We start from the raw sequence: 23,762 nt of genomic DNA, 5'->3' as shown, positions 1-23,762 counted from the left end.
TTTTTTTAAAATTAAAATGGTTAAAAGTAAATACAAATAGCTTCTTGGCAAAGAGCAATTTCTTAAGCAAAAATTTTGCTACACACGGGAAGAGGACTCCTACGGGTCTTGCGGGTCCTGCGGAATTCCGGCAGGAATGGGAGTGAAGTTCTAAAGTTAAGTTCAGGACAGGAGCAACAGTCCACAAGAACAGGCATTACAGGAATAGATCAACTGGGGGGCGATTGGGGGTTAATATAGTTTACTTAATACAAATCTATAAAATAATTAATGGTCATTTACCCCCTCCATTGGCTCACTCTCTCGCCGAGTCACTACTTTACCTCAGATGCACGCAGAGACGTACACAATTACACATGTCCATGAGTTCATTCAACTCTGGGTAAGTACAAGGGCGGTCAAAATGTGGTTATCAGTTGTGTACAGGCAACTGTCTCGGGAGCGCTGAGCAGCATCCAAACGGAGCAGTTGCTAGGCCACTCACACGCAGAGCGGCTGTATTGCATTAGTGGAAACCAAGACTTCTCAGGGCACATCTGCCAGTTCTGACTAGCAGAAGTTACTTTTCATAGCAGGTTAGAGGAATTAACGTGGCAGTTTGGGATAATTAGGTTAAGGTTAGGAAAAGGGTTAGCAAAAATGCTAAAATTGTCCCCGATGCGACTCGAACATATCTAGCTACAACCAAGCTGCACATATAAATTAGCACGGGACGAGTGACTTTTAAATCGGGATGGGACAGACAAGTACGGGAAAAAGTTCGATCAGACGGACAGGAATTAATTTTCACTCCTGTGTCAACCTCTGGGAGTTGTCTGAATGACTAGGACCTTTTCTGCACTGCTTTGTGGATACAGGCCCAGATCTCCTCTGAAAAGCAACAACAGACTAGTCATTCTCTCCCCATTTAGGGCTCTCAATGGGGGAGGATAAAAAAACACCAGATTCAATCTAAATTAATTTATCCTCAGACACTCTTTGATGCAGGACCCAAATAGAGTTCGGGCCGCATTTAATGTGTGATGACAATATGAAAAGCGGGCTGCATTTACAATCCAAATGAGATTGCTTCCCCTTCCACTTTCCAGCCTCAGACGACAGACAGACAAGGTAGCAGCACTCATTAGTCTCCACTTGGCTTGCCACTCTGTCTCCCTCTATCTCAGCCCCCTCACTTTTCCTCCTCTACTATAAAATACAGCCAGGCAGGAACACAACCAGAGCCCTACATTAAGTCCTGAGAACAGGATGCCAAGGTAACCAAGGCCAGCAGGTGTGCATTCAAATAACACACCAATAACAAACAAAAGAGGAGTGGGCATTGTGCTACCCATGAATCCTGAGTTCTAGGAAGGATGGGGTGTTTTGGAGCTGAGACGTGCAGGTAGGGACTTGGGACTGGTAACCTGAGCGCCAGTCTGTTTGTGCCATCATCATGCCAACTCCTTGTCATTCTTTGGCATGTGAAACATGGCTTAACAATGAGGGCAATGGAGTTGGCAAGAACACAAACCAATCTGGCAGCAGACTAGGGGACTGCTGACCATGGGGAGAGGTTCAGGCCAGGGAGGGAGCCAGGGTGAGGAGAGAGGCAGTTTAGAGTCAGTGAAAGGACCTCTAGTGTGAGTGAGGGGATTTGAGTGGAGTGCCTCTGGCTGAAGGGCGATTTAATGAGAAGACCCCCCCCCCCCCCCCAACCCCCCACCCCCAGACTGCCTGCTGGATTGTTGAGCCGAGTTGAGCGGGGGAGGCAGACAAAGGCAGCAGAACAGTTTGTTGTGTGTCAGACACAAGTGGCTGCTACCTCCCTCGCCTCAAAACACACACACACTTCACTTCAGCCCGAGACAGCCGTGTGCTGCCTGGGGGTGGCTGGAGGCTGGGAGGGGTCCATAGGTTAGAGCACTTTCCTGGATCAAAGAGGGAGAAAGGAGTGAGGAGGCAGAGAGGCAAAGAAGGGCCAACAGGAGAATAAAATGGATGGCTCACACTTGCTCAATTTAGACCAAGCAAATTGCTGGCCTGAAATGGTAATGCTACCTACCTTCTACGAAAGGATAAAGTCAATCTTTCCGTTACCAAGGTAACCACATTGAGATCCACTTTCCTTGTATAGACTATCCTCCTCTGTGTGCGATTCCAGAATGGCTCGGTGTTCATGGCCATAGGGAACTGGAACACAGGTTTCTGAGCCCAGTTCCACTAAATCTCAATCAATCTGGGTGTACAGTGGAGAGGAGAAGGAATTGCCTGGGGGATGTGGGGGTTAGGGTGCCTGGCTGCTTTAATCCAGAGCCCATTGGGAGGTTTACTAAGGTGGATGGAGATTCATTCAGTGGAGCAGATACAAGTACCTGCCAAAATAAAGAACATACCAACAAGTGCCTTAATAGGGCGTTGGGGCACCACAAGCCAGAACAGCTTTAATGCACCTTGGCATTGATTCTACAAGTGTCTTGAACTCTATGCGACACCATTCTTCCACAAGAAATTCCATCATTTGGTGTTTTGTTGATGGAAAACGCTGTCTCATGCGCCACTCCAGAATCTCCCATATGTGTTCAATTGGGTTGAGATCTGGTGACTGAGACAGTCATGGTATATGGTTTACATAGTTTTCACGCTCATCAAACCATTCAGTGACCATTCGTGCCCTGTGGATGGGGGCATTGTCATCCTATGGGGCATAGCCATGGTAGCCAAAATAATGGACTGCCCAGTATTTTTATATGACCCTAAGCATGATGGGATGTTAATTGCTTAAATTAACACAGGAACCACACCTGTATGGAAGCACCTGCTTTCAATATACTTTGTAACCTTAATTTACTAAAATGTCCATTATTTTGGCAGTTACCTGTAGATCTCACCATGTGTCTCCCTACGCAGCACATCAAAGAGAGCTGCTCTCTGCCAGTCCTTCTAGGAGGGCAAGGCACAGGCAGTACCCTCCTCCTTACCCCTAGACTAAGGCACAGTAGGTCATCGTACTAGCCTATATTTGATGTGTAACAGAGAGCACATGGAGTCATTTCATTCTTGTTAATTTAACCAGGATAGTCCACTAAGTAACACTTGCCACTGTTAGGGCCCTATAAAATCTGTGTTGCAGAGAACGTGGAGGGAATCACGGAATCCAGACATTAAAACTGAATTTTAACTAAATTATCATAAAACATGTACAAAATGCATCAGTGATTCGTATTTTACTTCACTTTCTGAAGAGGCAACGGCACAGGAATGCCCCAGTCTGTGTGTGCGTGTTTGTCTACCACTTTCTGTAGCCTATAGCGATAATACTAATGTAATGACAATCGTCTTTTGGTAGATGGAAAGGTTCCCAAAAAGCTTCTCAATTAAATTTTAACTACAAATTAACCTATGCCTACCTGGCAGAATGATATCATTATTTGCATCAATCCACTGGCCATTTGTTTTTCAAACTCTGCAATCGCGAGCGCTACAGAAACACTGCTAACCAAACAGTCTCTGGCTGGTGCTCAGTTGCATTAAAGGTTAACTACACCCAAAATTAAAAATGTCTTAGATTTTTCCCAGACCTCAAAAGTGGTCTCCTGATGTGGTTTAAGCATTGTTGTGGACATCCAATTGTGTTGTTTGTTTTTCTATTGAAGTGTGATTTTGAGAGTGAAAACCTGAAAATGTGGGAAAAAACAAAACGGAATCGTCAAAATATAATAGATTTTATAGGGCCTTACACAGTTTCCCTGGGAGTAAAGTGAAAATAAACACCTAACAATGCAGGCTTGACTACACGGTAAGCGTTTATAAAACTTTTTGGTGAGTGAAATTAGCCTTGATTTTTACAGGCACATCACTCCATTGAGCTTCCAGAGGAGTAATGGATGGACATTAGGCTACCTATTCCCTGTGAGTCCTGCCTGGTTATGAGGGGAAGAGAAGAGAACATTTCACCTAGAATAGTTGATCAATGGCCCAGGAGTCACCTGTCATTCCCTATGCTCTTTCACCGACACCTTTTCATCTGTGACATTTCACCTACCGCCTCCCATCAAAAGCCCCCCCAGAACCACAGACAAAGCTGGTTGATGCTTAGCCCAGTTAGCCGTCCAGGCCCTATGGCCGTTGACTCTTCTATTCAACCGCCTTATCCCTATGGCCCTTTTCGCTCTTCCATTCAACCCCCTTAGCCCTATAGCCCCATCAGCTCTTCCATTCAACACCCACAGGTCAAAACTCAGCCAGCCCAGTTCTGCACCCTGAGGACCAGTCAAGCTCTGCTGTAGTGTTGTCATGATAGCAGAATTTTTTCTTCGATACCAGGTTTAGTATCACGATACTCGATACCATTACGATACTTGACACCAAAACGGTACCACGGCAACAAACAAAAAACCTGGCTTATTAGCCAAAGTCACAGAATGGTGCTTGATCCAGACAGATCTTTTGAGTTCAATATCATTACATTTGAAATGTTTGATTTTTGAATGTATGCATTAATTAATCATACAATCAATATGACTGTTGTTTACCAATCTAACTACATAACGGTAATCATTTATTTGAATGGTAAATCTCTATTTAGGAACTGGGTAGATGTAGCCTAGCCTAGGCCTATTCACAATACAGGTGAATGCATATTCAATAGGAGTGTGTGCATGTATTGAGTTATTGAGCTCGTTTTGGCTGATTTCAATTTGGCTACAGATGAAAAAACAATCAGTTTCCTTTCCATTTGGGACTTATTTATTATACTGATCAACATTTGCATAGAAGAAGCAATCTCTTATTTTATAAAAGTGTGAGCTGTCTCTAAGCCCCATTATGTCATTCACACGCGGTCAGTTCAAGGCTTGACTGGTAGAGACGTGAGGCGGGGGAGACTAACTGAATGAATAAAGTTTTTGGTAACAATCAGCTTTAAAAATCAGCAATATTTTACGTTACTACAAGGTACTAGGGTAGTGAATTGATGTTAGCTTCAGCTGTATGCAAGAAAAGAAAGTTAGCCTACAAAGCTGGATGTTACCCGTATTGTCTTGCATTGTTAAGTGTTCTAGCCTGTAACGGATATGCTTTGTGAACAGTAATTCCGTTTTTGAAAAAATTACATGCAGTGTTGCATTATTCAAGTGTGTTAGCTTCTGAGCAGAAAAGAGGTGAATGTGAATCAGCCCAGACTCCCAGTGAGTGCAGTGGTTCATCAGGAGAGGCTAGAGCTAGTAATGAGTAAGAGCAGGAGGCACGGTGCGCTCGCTAGGGCTGAATATTTTCAAAATGTTCCATCCCGACAATAAATCACTTTGTGTCATTGAAAAGCATTATAAAGCATATAAATAAGCCTGTCTGGATTTGATTAGAGCTTTGATCGAAAATTCAAGTCTGATGCTACCTGAGCCTGATGAGCCCTACATTAAAGACATTTTATGAGCCCAACATTAAAAATACATTTAATGAGCCCAAGCCCAAAAAATCCCAAATGATTGTGCCGTTATCCAATACATATCTGATATAGGCTACTGCACATTACACACAACAGAAAAACATAACAGCCTTATAGATGTAGCTAGCTATATGCTCTCTTGGGTAAATTAATTAAACTAGCTCCAGTAGATTAATCTTTTTGAGCGAGAACAGTTTTTCTCTGTACTGTATTATACTGCATTATGCACATCGGACTGGAATTATGCACATCGTTCAAACCATGCTAAAGCAGGGAGAGAACATGGTATTCTGGTGCAGCACATGCGACCTACAAAGTTATAGGCGAGCTAATTTTATTGAATAGGGCTTATTTGTATAATTAGTAGGCTGACACCTTTCATAATATTTCCCCTAATGTTATTAGCCTAGTAGGCTCTTTCGCTCTCTATTGTTGCTTCATTCCTTCATCGCTTTCAACAGTTAAATGAAATAAGTTTTGTTGTCCTTATCTTCATCATTCTAATGACCATTGCATATTATAGGACTAGAATAAGATTCAGAAGGCTTTCACTTTTCTTCACGAAGATTGAATTGTTATGGGTCTGAATAAATAACTGCTATAGCATACCGCCATCGCGCGTCCGCTCATCTTTCAAACTACCCGTGATTTCTATTGACTGCTGTATTTAACATTCAGCAAACAAGAGCTTGCGTACCTCTTCGAGTCTATTGGTATAATAAAATAAAAAATGATGTCCAGCAAGGTATTCTAGTCTAGCTTTTCCTGCATGGGACTTCAAGAGCTAAGGAGAGTTTTTTAAGGAGAGAGGCCAGCGGAGCACATGTACGTTCGTATTGCGCAAGAGACAGAGGCTATAAGTTAGAAGCTTATTATGCACAACCAATATTTTCTATTTTTTATTTAACCAGGTAAGCCAGTTGAGAACAAGTTCTCATTTACAACTGCGACCTGGCCAAGATAAAGCAAAGCAGTGCGATAAAAAACAACACAGAGTTACATATGGGGTAAACAAAACATAAAGTCAAAAATACAACAGAAAATATATATACAGTGTGTGTAAATGTAGCAAGTTATGGAGGTAAGGCAATAAATAGGCCATAGTGCAAAATAATTACAATTTAGTATTAACACTGGAATGATAGATGTGCAATTAGCTAACTATAAGGCTAATACTGCATTTAATGTATTGCCTGGAAGAGGTAGGCTGGGACATCTATATATAGGGCTACACAGTATATCAACTAGAACAGGATTATCTATTTTGGATGCAATTTGAATGGAATTGATGAGAAAGACTGCTCGCACGTACACTGATTTAAAGCAACGATATTCGAGTGATAGGCCGTTTTAAAACTCTGCAGCTGCAATTTAATTTTTTTATCTTCACAATTAAAAAATAAGGTGGGCCCTGAAAGCCAGATGGAGATGGGTAAATTAGACGCGCATTCAGTCTTTATATTATAGACTATGCTGCAGCAAATGTAGGCCTACCTGTCACAAGAAAAAAAGTTACCATGCTGAGATGATCGATCTACATGCATTGAGAACTGCGTTCCAATCTGAGATGGGCTGTCTGTCCCCACCCTCAGTGTTGATGATTCATCATGCGGAGGTTGTAGAGAAGCCAGATTTAGCCATCGCATATAATTTAACAGTTCCATTTCACGCCATGCTATTCATATAAATAATATATTAAAATGTATCCGTTTCCTCGCAGTTATTTATCATCCCGGGAAAAGGGAGTGGTTTTGGGCGGTAAATCCCGGTAACCGGGTTCCCGCCATTCAACCCTAGCACTCGCACTATAATAAGGGGACATCGGCTGCACTGGTAGACAGACTTGATCCTCTCTCAAATCAGTAGATGACATGAGACATTTGATAGAAGTATCGAACATTTTTTAAAATCTAGTACCGAACCATTTTTCATGTTCTAGTATTGAAAAAGTAACGACGTTCCGGTATACAGTGCAACACTACTCTGCTGTGAGGTACCAAACCAAGGTTTCCACTCTGTCTGGTGCCAATCTAGGGGTCAAGTCTACCCAGTTTCTGCTCTTCTCATTAGTGGCTGTAAAATCCATTATTTAAATCCTCTATCTACGTAATAATGAAAATGCTTCAATCCACTTTACATGACAATGGCTCCTGGACTGAAATGTTAGTTTAACACTCATTTTAAACTAACAGAAATGCTAAATCATAGTTACCATGATGACCATTCAGAGAGCACTGGAAAGCAGCAGACAGAACCCCTTTTTTTTTTTTATCCAACAGCAGGCTCATTTTCTGGTTTTTTCTTCTATTTTCAGCAGACCCCCTTTCAGGAGGCCACAAAAGCCATATGGGAATAAAAAAAAATGGGTCTGATCTACATTAACCAAATCTGTCACGGCAAAACTTGTCAAATCTGCGCTCAATAGTACATTTGGGCTGTAAGAGGATGCATCCCAAATGGCACCCTATGCCCTACAGTGTTGGGATTTGTTTCATAAGAGTCATATATAACATATTCGTTTTTACTTTCAATCAAAGTAATGTGTTAAGTTACAAAATTACTTTCTGTGCAGAGTAACGCGTTATATTACTTATAGTAAAATATAATGGAATATGACAGACTAAAATAATATATTTTTCCCAAACAAAAGTTTGTCTTGCGAGTGCCAACTTGAGGAAAACATAGAGTCGCAGTTATTCTACAAAAAAAGTGATATTTTTAAAATAGAGCCCATCAGATCATTTTTTGTTGTTGTTTAGCAAATATAAGGCACTGGTGTGACTAACTTATTTTTTTTGCGGTGTCACGGTAACAGATGGGAGAAACTCCCCAAATACACGTGTGCCAAGCTTGTAGTGTCATCCCCAAGTAGACTTGAGGCTGTAATCGCTGCCAAAGGTATTTCAACAAAGTACTGAGTAAAGGGTCTGAATACTTATGTAAATGGAATATTTCAATTTTTTATTTGTAATACATTTGCAAACATTTCTAAAAACGTGTTTTTGCTTTGTCATTATGGGGTATTTTGTGTAGATTGATGAGGGGAAAAAACGACTTAATCCATTTTAGAATAAGGCTGTAACGTAACAAAATGTGGAAAAAGTCAAGGGGTCTGAATACTTTCCAAAGGCCATGTTGGGTGCCTTTGGCAGCGATTACAGCCGTTAGTCTTCTTGGGTATGATGCTACAAGCATGGCACACCTGTATTTGGGGAGTTTCTCACATTCTTCTCTGCAGATCCTCTCAAGCACTGTCAGGTTGGATGGGGAGCGTCGCTGCTATTTTCAGGTCTCTCCAGAGATGTTGGATTGTGTTCAAGTCCGGGCTCTGGCTGGGCCACTCAAGGACATTCAGAGACTTGTCCCGAAGCCACTCCTGCGTTGTCTTGGCTGTGTGCTTAGGGTCGTTGTCCTGTTGGAAGGTGAACCTTCGCCCCAGTCTGAGGTCCTGAACGCTACGGAGCAGGTTTTCATCAAGGATCTCTCTGTACTTTTCTCCATTCATTTTTCCCTCGATCCTGACTAGTCGCCCAGTCCTTGCCGCTGAAAAACATCCCCACAGCATGATGCTGCCACCACCATGCTTCACCTTAGGGATGGTGCCAGGTTTCCTCCAGACATGATACTTGGCATTCAGGCCAAAGAGTTCAATCTTGGTTTCATCAGACCAGAGAATCTTGTTTCTCATGGTCCGAGAGTCCTTTAGGTGCCTTTTGGCAAACTCCAAGCGGGCTGTCATGTGCCTTTTACTGAGGAGTGGCGTCCTTCTGGCCACGCTACTATAGAGGCCTGATTGGTGGAGTGCTGCAGAGATGGTTGTCCTTCTGGAAGGTTCTCCCATCTCCACAGAGGACCTCTGGAGCTCTGTCAGAGTGACCATCGGGTTCTTGGCCACCTCCCTGCCCAAGGCCCTTCTCCCCCGATTGATCAGTTTGGCCATGCGGCAAGCTCTAGGACTAGTCTTGGTGGTTCCAAACTTCTTCCATTTTTGAATGATGGAGGCCACTGTTTTCTTGGGGACCTTCAATGCTGCAGAAATATTTTGTTACCCTTCCCCAGATCTGTGCCTCGACACAATCCTGTCTCGGAGCCCTTTGGACAATTCCTTCGACCTCATGGCTTGGTTTTTGCTCTGACATGCACCGTCAACTGTGGAACCTTTATATAGACAGATGTGTGCCTTTCCAAATCATGTCCAATCAATTGAATTTACCACAGGTGGACTCCAATCAAGTTGTAGAAACATTTCAAGGATGATCAATGGAAACAGGATGAACCTGAGCTCAATTTCGAGTCTCATAGCAAAGGGTCTGAATACTTATGTCAAGAAGGTATTTCTGTTTTTAGTTTTATAAATGTGCAAAAATGTCTAAAAACCTGTTTTCGCTTTGTCATGAAGGGGTAATGTGTGTAGATCCATTTTAGAATAAGGCTGTAACGTCACAAAATGTGGAAAAAGTTAATGGGTCTGAATACTTTCCAAATGCACTGTAGGGCACTACTTTTGACCAGAGCCTAATGGGTCTGTAGTGCCATTTGGACCTATCAGCAGCAGGGCTGTTCCATAAAGTCTAAGAAGTTCTACAGCTCATCAGGGTCAAAACCCACCAGTTCCTTGCTAACTCTCTCTCACCACTGATGCACTAGATTCCAGACACACAGGCAGTCTTGCGGGTGGATAGTCTGTGTGTGTGTGTGTGTGTGTGTGTGTGTGTGTGTGTGTCACGGCATCGGAGGCCTGATTATACAAAGACAGATGGTTCAGTGAGAGGCTGGCATGCAGACAGCCAAGGGCCTCAGACTTAGCTAGCGTGAGACTCTGTTTTAATACGTGCACAGCCAGTCTCCATGCACACAAACACAGATACACAACAATTGAACCTTAGAAGCAAACACAAACAACTAGTCTACACCAGTGGTTCCCAAACTGTGGGGCTAGGAACTCAGTCCGGCTTTCAACTTACTCTTGAAAGTTGTAATAGCAAAATGCACAAGGTGCAATTTGAAATCAGGTACTGCATCATCAGTTTCTCTTGTCATGTCAGTCATTCCATACCTTAGAGAGCTATTTATAACTTGTCAGAAATGTCCAGATCAACTAGCCCAGTGGTTCCCAACCTTTTTTCCTTGGATCCCCCCCTACTTGTATCTAAGAAAAGCTAAGGCCCCTGAGATATCTTGGCCTGCTGTTGTTGTGGCTAGATTGGTAGACATAAGAATGTCTTGTTTTAAGTCATCACCGTCAATATATTGCACATAAACGATGAGCACGGATTCGTCTGACACTGTTGTTGTTTCATCCAACTGAATGGCAAAGGGAACATTCCTAAGCTTCTCGTGCAGCTGGTTTTGACAATCTCCAGCCATTTGATCAATTCTGTCTTTGACAGTGTTGTCAGAGAGTGGGACGGTTCGCACTTTATCCACCATCTGAGGGCCACAGTACCTCTCTACAATTTTTAGGCAGGCGGGTTTGATTAGCTGCTCTCCAATATTGTGTGGCTATTTAGCCTTTGCAATTAATAGCGAACACTCAAATGACGCCTCCGTGGCTCTGTGTAAATCACTGCCTGCTATTTCAAATGCTTTTCTGATGTCTGTGGATCTTTTTGATAGTGCCAACTGCTTCTTCCTCTCAAAACAATTCTGAACTTCACCAATAGTTTCCTGGTGTTTTGTTTCCTGGTGTCGTTGCATTTTGCTTGGCTTCATATTGTCATTAGCTAGCTTCTCGCCACAAATGACACATTCTGGCCGAGTCATGTCCTGTCCTTCAATAAAACCGAAGTTAAGATAACTCTTGAGATATAGCCTTACTTTCTTTTTTGATGATGAGTCATCAGCACTTTTACATTTCTTAGACATAATGTTTTATTCATAAAATAGTGATGCTCTGACTGCAGGAAAAACGAGCTGCTAGCTGAAAATGATTGAGCGCGGGTCATTGACGTGCACATTTTTTTCCGGGGAATTATCGCTTTTACGTTTCTCTGCCATTATTATAATAATTTTTTATATTGGCCTTAGCATTGCAAGCATATGATTTTTAATACCATTTTCAAATGTATTAATTTTACAATTTAATTATAGTGGAACATTTTATGCATGTTTGACCTCATAGCAAATGAGATCACACGCCCCCCCCCCCCCGGTGAACTCTGGCGACCCCCTATGGCGGGCGCGAACCCCAGGTTGGGAACCACTGAACTAGCCCATGTCAGCTAATGTTTTTTTAGCTAGGTTTTTTAGTTCATAGATAATGTAATGTCCGAGTCACTCAAATATCACATGATATTTAGCTACGCTAAAGATGGCGCCGACAGACATGGCAGCTCTGCCTCTAGCTCCTAAGCAACTTTGCAGTATTTTGTTTTTTTGTGTTATTACATACAGCCGGAAATAACTTTTGGATATCAGAGTGAAGGTAACTCACCAGCATTACGACCAGGAATACGACTTTCCCGAATTGGATCCTTTGTTCGTACCCCCCAGGGCAATTGAACTTATCCCAGAGGCTGCTCCAAGACGCAGCTGGCAGAGAAGAGGTATTCTGAGTGGACTTCTAGTCCGACTCAGGAGGCGTGCACAACATCCATCGCTTCCGGGTATATTACTCGCTAATGTTCAGTCTCTAGACAATAAAGTAGACGAGCTCAGGGCGAGGATCTCCTTCCAGAGAGACATCAGGGACTAACATACTCTGTTTCACGGAATCATGTCTCTCTCCGGATATACTGTCCCCATCAATACAGCCAGCTGGGTTCTCAGTACATCGCGCAGACAAGAATAAAGAACTCTCCGGGAAGAAGAAAGACGGTGGTGTTTATTTTATGATTAACTACTCATGGTGTGATTGTGATAACATACAGAAACTCAAGTTATTTTGTTCACCCGACCTAGAATACCTCACAATCAAATGCCGATCGTATTACCTCCCAAGAGAATTATCTTCGGTTATAGTCACAGTCGTGTATATTCCCCCTCAAGCCGATACCACAACGGTCCTCAAGAAACTACACTGGACTTTGAGAAAACTGGAAACCACATATCCTGAGGCCGCATTTATTGTAGCTGGGGATTTTAACAAAGCAAATTTGAGGAAAACGCTAACGAAGTTCTATCAACACATTGACTGTAGTACTCGCACTGGAAAAACGCTCGACCACTGCTACTCCCCCTTCCGGGATGCCTACAAGGCCCTCCCCTGCCCTCCCTTCGGCAAATCAGATCACAACTCCATTTTGCTCCTCCCTTCCTATAGGTAGAAACTCAAAACAGGAAGTACCCGTGCTAAGGGCTATTCAACACTGGTCTGACCAATCGGAATCCATGCTTCAAGATTGTTTTGATCACACGGACTGGGATATGTTCCAGGTAGCCTCTGAGAATAACATTGACGTATACACGGACACTGTGACTGAGTTCATCAGGAAGTGTATAGGGGATGTTGTTCCCACTGTGACTATTAAAACCTACTCATACCATAAACGGTGGATAAATGGGAGCATTCGCGCAAAACTGAAAGCCCGACCCACCGCATTTAACCATGGAAGGTGACTGGGAATATGGTTGAATACAAACAGTGTAGTTATTCCATCCGTAAGGCAATCAAACCGGCAAAATGTCAGTAGACACAAAGTGGAGTCGCAATTCAACGGCTCAGACAGGGTCTACAGACAATCACGGATTACAAAGGGAAAATCAGCCACGTCGATGACACCGCCGTCTTGCTCCCGGACAAGCTAAAACACCTTCTTTGCCCGCTTTGAGGATAACACAGTGCCACCGACGCGGCCCGCTCCCAAGGACTGTGGGCTCTTGTTCTCCGTGACCGACGTGATTTAGACATTTAAGCGTGTTAACCCTCGCAAGTCTGCCGGCCCAGACGGCCCGCGTCCTCAGAGCATGTGCAGACCAGCTGACCGGAGTGTTTATGGACATATTCAATCTCTCCCTATCAAAGTCTGCTTTCCTCACTTGCTTCAAGATGTCCACCATTGTTCCTGTACCCAGGAAAGCAAAGGTAACTGAACTAAATGACTATCGCCCCGTAGCACTCACTTCTGTCATCATTAAGTGCTTTGAGAGGCTAGTTAAGGATCATATGACCTCTACCTTACCTGACACCCTAGACTCACTTCAATTTGCATGCCGCCCCAATAGAGCCACGGCCTGTTCACCTAACTATCATCCAGAAGGCAAGGTCAGTACAGGTGCATCAAAGCTGGGACCGAGAGACTAAAAAACAGCTTCTATCTCAAGGCCATTAGACTGTTAAATAGCCATCACTAGCCGGCTACCACCCGGTTACTCAACCCTCCACCTTAGAGGCTGCTGCCCTATATACAGTGGGGAGAACAGGTATTTGATACACTGCCGATTTTGCAGGTTTTCCTACTTACAAAGCATGTAGAGGTCTGTAATTTTTATCATAGGTACACTTCAACTGTGAGAGACGGAAAATCCAGAAAATCACATTGTATGATTTTTAAGTAATTAATTTGCATTTTATTGCATGACATAAGTATTTGATACATCAGAAAAGCAGAACTTAATATTTGGTACAGAAACCTTTGTTTGCAATTACAGAGATCATACGTTTCCTGTAGGTCTTGACCAGGTTTGCACACACTGCTGCAGGGTTTTTGGCCCACTCCTCCATACAGACCTTCTCCAGATCCTTCAGGTTTCAGGGCTGTCGCTGGGCAATACGGACTTTCAGCTCCCTCCAAAGATTTTCTATTGGGTTCAGGTCTGGAGACTGGCTAGGCCACTCCAGGACCTTGAGATGCTTCTTACGGAGCCACTCCTTAGTTGCCCTGGCTCGTGTTTCGGGTCGTTGTCATGCTGGAAGACCCAGCCACGACCCCATCTTCAATGCTCTTACTGAGGGAAGGAGGTTGTTGGCCAAGATCTCGCGATACATGGCCCCATCCATCCTCCCCTCAATACGGTGCAGTCGTCCTGTCCCCTTTGCAGAAAAGCATCCCCAAAGAATGATGTTTCCACCTCCATGCTTCATGGTTGGGATGGTGTTCTTGGGGTTGTACTCATCCTTCTTCTTCCTCCAAACACGGCGAGTGGAGTTTAGACCAAAACACTCTATTTTTTTTTTGCAGGATTTTAAGCCATGACGGCGTAGTGTGTTACTAATGGTTTTCTTTGAGACTGTGGTCCCAGCTCTCTTCAGGTCATTGACCAGGTCCTGCCGTGTAGTTCTGGGCTGATCCCTCAACTTCCTCATGATCATTGATGCCCCACGAGGTGAGATCTTGCATGGAGCCCCAGACCGAGGGTGATTGACCGTCATCTTGAACTTCTTCCATTTTCTAATAATTGCGCCAACAGTTGTTGCCTTCTCACCAAGCTGCTTGCCTATTGTCCTGTAGCCCATCCCAGCCTTGTGCAGGTCTACAATTTTATCCCTGATGTCCTTACACAGCTCTCTGGTCTTGGCCATTGTGGAGAGGTTGGAGTCTGTTTGATTGAGTGTGTGGACAGGTGTCTTTTATACAGGTAACGAGTTCAAACAGGTGCAGTTAATACAGGTAATGAGTGGAGAACAGGAGGGCTTCTTAAAGAAAAACTAACAGGTCTGTGAGAGCCGGAATTCTTACTGGTTGGTAGGTGATCAAATACTTATGTCATGCAATAAAATGCAAATGAATTACTTAAAAATCATACAATGTGATTTTCTGGATTTTTGTTTTAGATTCCGTCTCTCACAGTTGAAGTGTACCTATGATAAAAATTACAGACCTCTACATGCTTTGTAAGTAGGAAAACCTGCAAAATCAGCAGTGTATCAAATACTTGTTCTCCCCACTGTACATAGACATGGAATCACTTGTTTCCTCCGACACATTGGAGCGACTGGCTTCCGGGTTAAGCGAGCAGTGTGTCAAGAAGCAGTGCGGCTTGGCAGGGTCGTGTTCGGAGGACGCATGGCTCTCGACCTTCGCCTCTCCCGAGTCTGTACGGGAGTTGCAGCGATGGGACAACACTGTAACTACCAATTGGATATCACGAAATTGGGGAGAAAAAAAGTCATGGAATCACTGGTCACTTTAATAATGTTTACATACTGCTTTACTCATTTCATATGTATATACTGTATCCTATTGTACTGTATTTTAGTCAATGCCACTCCGACATTGCTCGTTCTAATATTTATATATTTCTTAATTCTATTCTTTCACTTTTAGATGTGTGTATTGTTGTGAATTGTTAGATACTACTGCACTGTTGGAGCTAGGAACACAAATATTTCGCTACACCTGCAATAACATCTGCTAAATATGTGTATGTGACTAATATAATTTGATTTGAATACACAGCCATGGCAAAATGTATAGAATTGCAAGAAAATTAGCTTTAAAACTGCAACATTTCTCTGCACCCCATGACAAAATGTGTCAAATTTCAGGTAATAAGCTTTAAACCTGCAAAATTCTCTCCACCAACAAGAGGGGTATGAACAGTTTGTGTCATGAACAGTGCTTGTGCCCATAGAAATAGACGTGGCACCACCAGGGGGGGGGCGAGGGATGTTCCCAAATGCTGGAAGGGGGACCTGACTGAAAAAGCTTGAGAACCCCTGGTCTATACCATAGAAATATAATCTACAGTGCCTTCAGGAAGTATTCACACCCCTTGACTTTTTCCACATTTTGTTGTTACAGCCTTAATTTAAAATGGATCACTGGCCTACACACAATACCCCATAATGTCAAAGTGGAATTATGTTTTCACAAATTAATAAAGAATTCAAAGCTGAAATGTCTTGAGTCAACCCCTTTGTTATGGCAAGCCTAAATAAGTTAAGGAGTAAACATTTGCTTAACAATTCACATAAGTTACATGGACTATAAATTACATAATAAGTTACATAGTGTTAAAAATTATTTTGTCATGTTAAAACATCTCTGTACCCCACACATACAATTATCTGTAAGGTCCCTCAGCAGAGCAGGGAACCACAAAGACCAAGGAGGTTTTCCAATGCTTCGCAAAGAAGAGCACCGATTGGTAGATACGTAAAAAAAAAAAAAAAAGCAGACATTCGATATCCCTCTGAGCATGGTGAAGTTATTAACTACACTTTGGATGGTGTATCAATACACCCAGTCACTACAAAGATACTGGCATCCTTCCTAACAACATTGTAGATACTCCACAATACTAACCTAACTGACAGAGTGAAAATAAGGAAGCTTGTACAGAATAAAAAATATTCCAAAACATGCATCCTGTTTGCAATAAGGCACTAAAGTAAAACTGCAAAAAATGTGGCAAAGAAATTTACTTTATGTCCTGAACACAAAGTGTTATGTTTGGGGCAAATACAACACAACACTGAGTACCAATTTTCAAAATTTCAAGCATGGTAGTGGCTGCATCATGCTATGGGTGTGTTTGTCATCAGATTTTGATGATTAAAAAAATGGAATAGCGTTAAGCACATGCAAAATCCTAGAGGAAAACCTTGTTCAGTCTGCTTTCCAACAGACACAGGTAGGCAAATTCACCTTTCAGCAGGTCAACAACCTAAAATAAGGCCAAATATACACTGGAGATGCTTAGCAAGACAACATTGAATGTTCCTGACTTTAACATGTCTACCATTGTGTCGCTGAGTGGTCGTAATGCTGCTGCAAATGTACATTGTCCCAGGGGCATTGGCAGTCACAAAGTAAGTAACCAGCTCCCTTGAATGCCTCTGTCAATCCTACTGCTATTGTTGCACCTATGAACCTGAGTTATACTGTTAGCACTGAGGTGGTTTGCCCTAGTAGGCTGTCCACTGTGTGCAGCTCACCCTGCACTATCAGCTCAAACATAAATATCACTGTCATGTCTACCTCTGATAAGCCTCCCAGTAAAGCAATAAAAACCGTCAAGAATCCCAGAAACGTGCTAAAAATAGCCCACATTAACATTTGAAGCCTAAGAAACAAGGTTCATGAAATCGATACCTTGCTAGTAACAGATAACATTCATATACTGACTATCTCTGAAACTCACTTAGATAATACCTTTGACCATACAGTGGTAGCAACTCCACAGTATGAAAATGTATGCACTCACTAACTGTAAGTAGCTCTGGATAAGAGCGTCTGCTAAATGACTAAAATGTAAAATGTAAATGTAATAAATGGTTTCAACATCTTCAGAAGAGACATGAATGCCAATGGTGGAGGTGTTGCCGTTTATGTTCAGAATCATATTCCTGCAAAGCTTTGAGGGGATCTCATGTCAAATGCTGTTGAAGTGATATGGCTAAAGGTTCACCTGCCTCACCTAAAGCCCATTCTTGTGGGAAGCTGCTATAGACCACCAAGTGCTAACAGTCAGTATCTGGATGTTATGTGTGCAATGCTTGATAATGTATGTGATATCAAAAAGGTATATTCTCTGGGTGACCTAAATATTGACTGGCTTTCATCAAGCTGCCCACTCAAGAAAAAGCTTTAAACTGTAACCAATGCCTGCAACCTGGTTCAGGTTCAGTCAACCTACCAGGGTATTTACAAACAGCACAGGAATGAAATCATCCATATGTATTCATCACATCTTTACTAATGCTGCATAAATCTGCTCTAAAGCAGTATCTAAATCCATCAGATGTAGTGATCATAGTAACCATATCTAGGAAAACCCAAGTTACAAAGGCTGGGCCTAATATAGTGTATAAGAGGTCATACAAGAGGTTTCGCAGTGATTCCTATGTTGAAGATGTAAATAATATTTGCTGGTCTGTGGTGTGTAATGAGGAGCAACCAGACATTGCACTTGACACATTTGTGATCGACCGGCTCAAATAGGTCTTATGTAGCAATATTTGAAATTGTGTTTTCTACATTGGATAAAAGTAGACACTAAGGTACTAAATTGTATATCATACACTACAGTTGAGGAACAATGGGAAAGTAATTTTGCTTTGAAAGTTGATAAATGGCCTTTGAATCTTTTGGTACTACTACTGGAGAGCCCTTCTTTGGCTACACCCATTCAGCATTGTTCACACCCTCTTAATCTCACTTACAGTGAGGGAAAAAAGTATTTGATCCCCTGCTGATTTTGTACGTTTGCCCACTGACAAAGAAATTATCAGTCTATAATTTTAATGGTAGGTTTATTTGAACAGTGAGAGACAGAATAACAACAAAAAAATCCAGAAGAACGCATGTCAAAAATGTTATAAATTGATTTGCATTTTAATGAGGGAAATAAGTATTTCACTCTTAAAGGGAGTGCTCCTAATCTTAGCTTGTTACCTGTACTAAAAAGACACCTGTCCACAGAAGCAATCACTCAATCAGATTCCAAACTCTCCACCATGGCCAAGACCAAAGAGCTCTCCAAGGATGTCAGGGAAAAGATTGTAGACCTACACAAGGCTGGAATGGGCTACAAGACCATCGCCAAGCAGCTTGGTGAAAAGGTGACAACAGTTGATGCGATTATTCGCAAATGGAAGAAACACAAAATAACTGTCAATCTCCCTCGGCCTGGGGCTCCATGCAAGATCTCACCTCGTGGAGTTGCAATGATCATAAGAACGGTGAGGAATCAGCCCAGAACTACACGGGAGGATCTTGTCAATGATCTCAAGGCAGCTGGGACCATAGTCACCAAGAAAACAATTGGTAACACACTACGCCGTGAAGGACTGAAATCCTGCAGCGCCCGTAAGGTCCACCTGCTCAAGAAAGCACATATACAGGCCCGTCTGAAGCTTGCCAATGAACATCTGAATGATTCAGAGGAGAACTGGGTGAAAGTGTTGTGGTCAGATGAGACCAAAATCGAGCTCTTTGGCACCAACTCAACTCGCCGTGTTTGGAGGAGGAGGAATGCTGCCTATGACCCCAAGAACACCATCCCCACCGTCAAACATGGAGGTGGAAACATTATGCTTTGGGGGTGTTTTTCTGCTAAGGAGACAGGACAACTTCACCGCATCAAAGGGACGATGGACGGGGCCATGTACCGTCAAATCTTGGGTGAGAACCTCCTTCCCTCAGCCAGGGCATTGAAAATGGGTCGTGGATGGGTATTCCAGCATGACAATGACCCAAAACACACGGCCAAGGCAACAAAGGAGTGGCTCAAGAAGAAGCACATTAAGGTCCTGGAGTGGCCTAGCCAGTCTCCAGACCTTAATCCCATAGAAAATCTGTGGAGGGAGCTGAAGGTTCGAGTTGCCAAACGTCAGCCTCGAAACCTTAATGACTCGGAGAAGATCTGCAAAGAGGACTGGGACAAAATCCCTCCTGAGTTGTGTGCAAACCTGGTGGCCAACTACAAGAAACATCTGACCTCTGTGATTGCCAACAAGGGTTTTGCCACCAAGTACTAAGTCATGTTTTGCAGAGGGGTCAAATACTTATTTCCCTCATTAAAATGCAAATCAATTTATAACATTTTTGACATGCGTTTTTCTGGATTTTTTTGTTGTTATTCTGTCTCTCACTGTTCAAATAAACCTACCATTAAAATTATAGACTGATCATTTCTTTGTCAGTGGGCAAACGTTCAAAATCAGCAGGGGATCAAATACTTTTTTCCCCTCACTGTAGGTTGGAGTCATTAAAACTTGTTTTTCAACCACTCCACAAATGTTCTTGTTAACAAAATATAGTTTTGGCAAGTCGGTAAGGACATCTACTTTGTGCATGACACAAGTAATTTTTCCAACAATTGTTTACAGACAGATTATTTCACTTATAATTCACTGTATCACAATTCCAGTGGGTCAGAGGCTTACATACACTATGTTGACTGTGCCTTTAAACAGCTTGGAAATTTTCAGAAAATGATGTCATGGCTTTAGAAGCTTCTGATAGGCTAATTGACATCATTTGAGTCAATTGGAGGTGTACCTGTGGATGTATTTCAAGGCCTACCTTCAAACTCAGTGCCCCTTTGCTTGACATCATGGGAAAATCAAAAGAAATCAGCCAAGACCTCAGAAAATAAATTGTAGACCTCCACAAGTCTGGTTCATCCTTGGGAGCAATTTCCAAACGCCTGAAGGTACCACGTTCATCTGTACAAACAATAGTACGCAAGTATAAACACCATGGGACCACGCAGCCGTCATACCGCTCAGGAAGGAGACGCATTCTGTCTCCTAGAGATGAATGTACTTTGGTGCGAAAAGTGCAAATCAATCCCAGAACAACAGCAAAGGACCTTGTGAAGATGCTGGAGGAAACAGGTACAAAAGTATCTATAGCCACAGTAAAGAGTCCTATATCGACATAACCTGAAAGGCCGCTCAGCAAGGAAGAAGCCAATGCTCCAAAACCGCCATAAACAAGCCAGACTACGGTTTGCAACTGCACATGGGGACAAAGATCATACTTTTTGGAGCAAAAATAGAACTGTTTGGAAAAAGGGGGTGGCTTGCAAGCCGAAGAACACCATCCCAACCGTGAAGCACGGGGGTGGCAGCATCATGCTGTGGGGATGCTTTGCTGCAGGAGGGACTGGTGCACTTTACAAAATAGATGGCAAATTATGTGGATATATTGAAGCAACATCTCAAGACATCAGTCAGGAAGTTAAAGCTTGGTCGCAAATGGGTCTTCCAAATGAACAATGACCCCAAGCCTGCTTCCAAAGTTGTGGCAAAATGGCTTAAGGAAAACAAAGTCAAGGTGTTGGAGTGGCCATCACAAAGCCCTGACCTCAATCCTATAGAAAATGTGTGGGCAGAACTGAAAAAGCGTGTGCGAGCAAGGAGGCCTACAAACCTGACTCCGTTACACCAGCTCTGTCAGGAGGAATGGGCCAAAATTCACCCAACTTTTTGTGGGAAGCTTGTGGAAGGCTACCCGAAACGTTTTACCCAAGTTAAACAATTTTAAGGCAATGCTACCAAATACTAATTGAGTGTATGTAAACTTCTGACCCACTGGGAATGTGATGAAAGGAATAAAAGCTGAAATATATCACTACTATTATTCTGACATTTTACATTCTTAAAATAAAGTGGTGATCCTAACTGACCTAAGACAGGAAATGTTTACTAGGATTAAATGTCAGGAATTGTGAAAAACTGAGTTTAAATGTATTTGGCAAAAGTGTATGTAAACTTCCGATTTCAACTGTATATGGCAGACCAACCCAAACTCATCTCTCAGCCTGTCCAGCCCACTCATTATCTCAGCCAATCATGGCTAGCGGGAAGGTTGCTGTCTTTTTCTTTGGCTAAACCAACTAGGCTCGTAATTTAACAATTTTATTCATATTTTACAGATGGCATACAAGTCTGTTATTAAGGCACATGGAAGTTCACGTGTTCGAGAAGGCATTTCTGCCAAAAAACACATTTTGATAAAAAAATGAAAGTTTACGTTCAAATGGCTCTCCTGTGAAGCAGTGATCTGCGACATACGCCTAGTTTCCTGAAACGGGTCACATTTAGGAAATTGCTTATTCCAGTTACAAACAAGCATGCATCTATTAATAAAATGACTGTAAAAGCTGTTAAAACCCTGTCGATTGTTATGATTGAGAGGGATGAGGCAAAAGGAATGGCAAATAAGTCTGGTTGCACAGGCGATTCGCAAACGTACTGTAAATTGAGAAAGCATGTGACTAAACTGAACAAAAAAAGGATATAAGAATAATAATAAAAAGCTTTGGAGCACCTTAAATGAAATTTTGGGCAAAAAGGTGAACTAGGCTCCATCATTCACTGAATCAGATGGCTCATTCATCACAAAACCCACTGATAATGCCATAATTATTTTTTTCATTGGCAAGATTAGCAAATTTACGCATGACAAATTCTTAACCTACACATCCATGCATAACTGACCAAATTATGAAAGACAAGCATTGTAATTTTGAATTCCGTAGAGTGAGTGTGGAAGAGGTGAAAAAATGATTGTTGTCTATCAACAATGACAAGCCTCCTGGGTCTGACCACTTGGATGGAAAATTACAGAGGGTGATAGTCTTCAATCTAAGCCTACAGGAAAGTGTGTGCCCTCAGGCCTGGAGGGAAGCAAAAGTCATTCCGCTACCCAAGAATAGCAAAGCACCCTTTACTGGCTTAAACAGTCGACCAATCAGCCTGTTACCAACCCTTAGTAAACTTTTGGAAAACATTGTGTTTGACCAGATACAATGCTATTTCACAGTAAACAAATTAACAACAGATTTTTAGCACGCTTATAGGGAAAGGCATTCAACATGTATGGCACTTAGAGAAATGACTGATGATTGGCTGAGAGAAATGTATAATAAAAAGGTTGTGGGAGTTGTTTTATTAGACTTCAGTGCAGCTTTTGACATTGTCGATCATAATCTGCTGCTGGAACAACTTGTTATGGCTTTACATCCCCTCCTATATTGTGGATTGAGAGTTACCTGTCTAAACAGAACACAGAAGGTGTTCTTTAATGGAAGCCTCTACAACACAATCCAAGTAGAGTCAGGCATTCCCCAGGGCAGCTGTCTAGGCTGCTTACTTTTTTCAATTTTACTAATGACCTGCCACTGGCTCGGAGTAAAGCCCATGTATGCTGATAACTCCACACTATACATGTCAGCTGCCACAGCAAGTGAAATCACTGCAACACTTAAGAACGAGCTGCAGTCAGTTTCAGAATGGGTGGCAAGAATTTACTTTGTCCTAAAAATTTCACAAACTAAAAGTATTGTATTTGGGACAAATCATTCACTAAACCCTAAACTAAATATTTTTATGAATAATGTGGAAATGTAGCACATTGAGGAAAATAAACTGCTTGGAGTAACCCTGGATTGTAAACAGTCATGGTCAAAACATATTGATGCAACAGTAGCTAAGATGGGGAGAAGTATGTCCATAATAAAGCGCTCCTCTGCCTTTTAACAACGCTATCAACAAGGCAGGTCCTACAGGCCCTAGTTTTGTCGCATCTGGACTACTGTCCAGTCGTGTGGTCAGGTACCCCAAATAGGGACTTAAAATGTACACAGAGAGCTAATATTGATATTATTAATGTCAATAACTCCTGGCTCAAAGTAGAGGAGAGATTGACTTCATCACTACTGGTATTTGTGAGAAGTATTGACATGTTGAATGTACCGAGCTGTCTGTTTAAACTACTAGCACACAGCTCAGACACCCATGCATACCTCACATGACATACCACCAGAGGTTTCTTCACAGTCCCGAAGACCAGAACAGACTATGGGAGGCGCACAGTACTACATAGAGCCATGACTACATGGAACTCTATTCCACATCAAGTAATTCATGCAAGCAGTAAAATCTGTTTTTAAAAAAACAGATACAAATACACCTTATGGAACAGTGGGGACTGTGAAGAAACAC

The 23,762-nt window shown here is 42.4% G+C and overlaps 1 protein-coding gene across 2 annotated transcripts in view; it reads right to left on the bottom strand.

Annotated features, from left to right (window-relative positions):
• The window catches only part of LOC311141731 (serine/threonine-protein phosphatase 2B catalytic subunit gamma isoform-like), a 65,883-nt gene that overhangs the window by 24,526 nt on the left and 17,595 nt on the right, over positions 1-23,762 (bottom strand). The gene's annotated exons all lie outside the window — the stretch shown is intronic.

This window comes from Coregonus lavaretus (assembly GCF_964263955.1).
Source record: "Coregonus lavaretus genome assembly, chromosome: 14".
In the NCBI taxonomy this organism is placed as follows: Eukaryota; Metazoa; Chordata; class Actinopteri; order Salmoniformes; family Salmonidae; genus Coregonus; species Coregonus lavaretus.
Note: the sequence above shows the minus strand (reverse complement) of the source record. Positions and strands in the feature narration are given on the sequence as shown.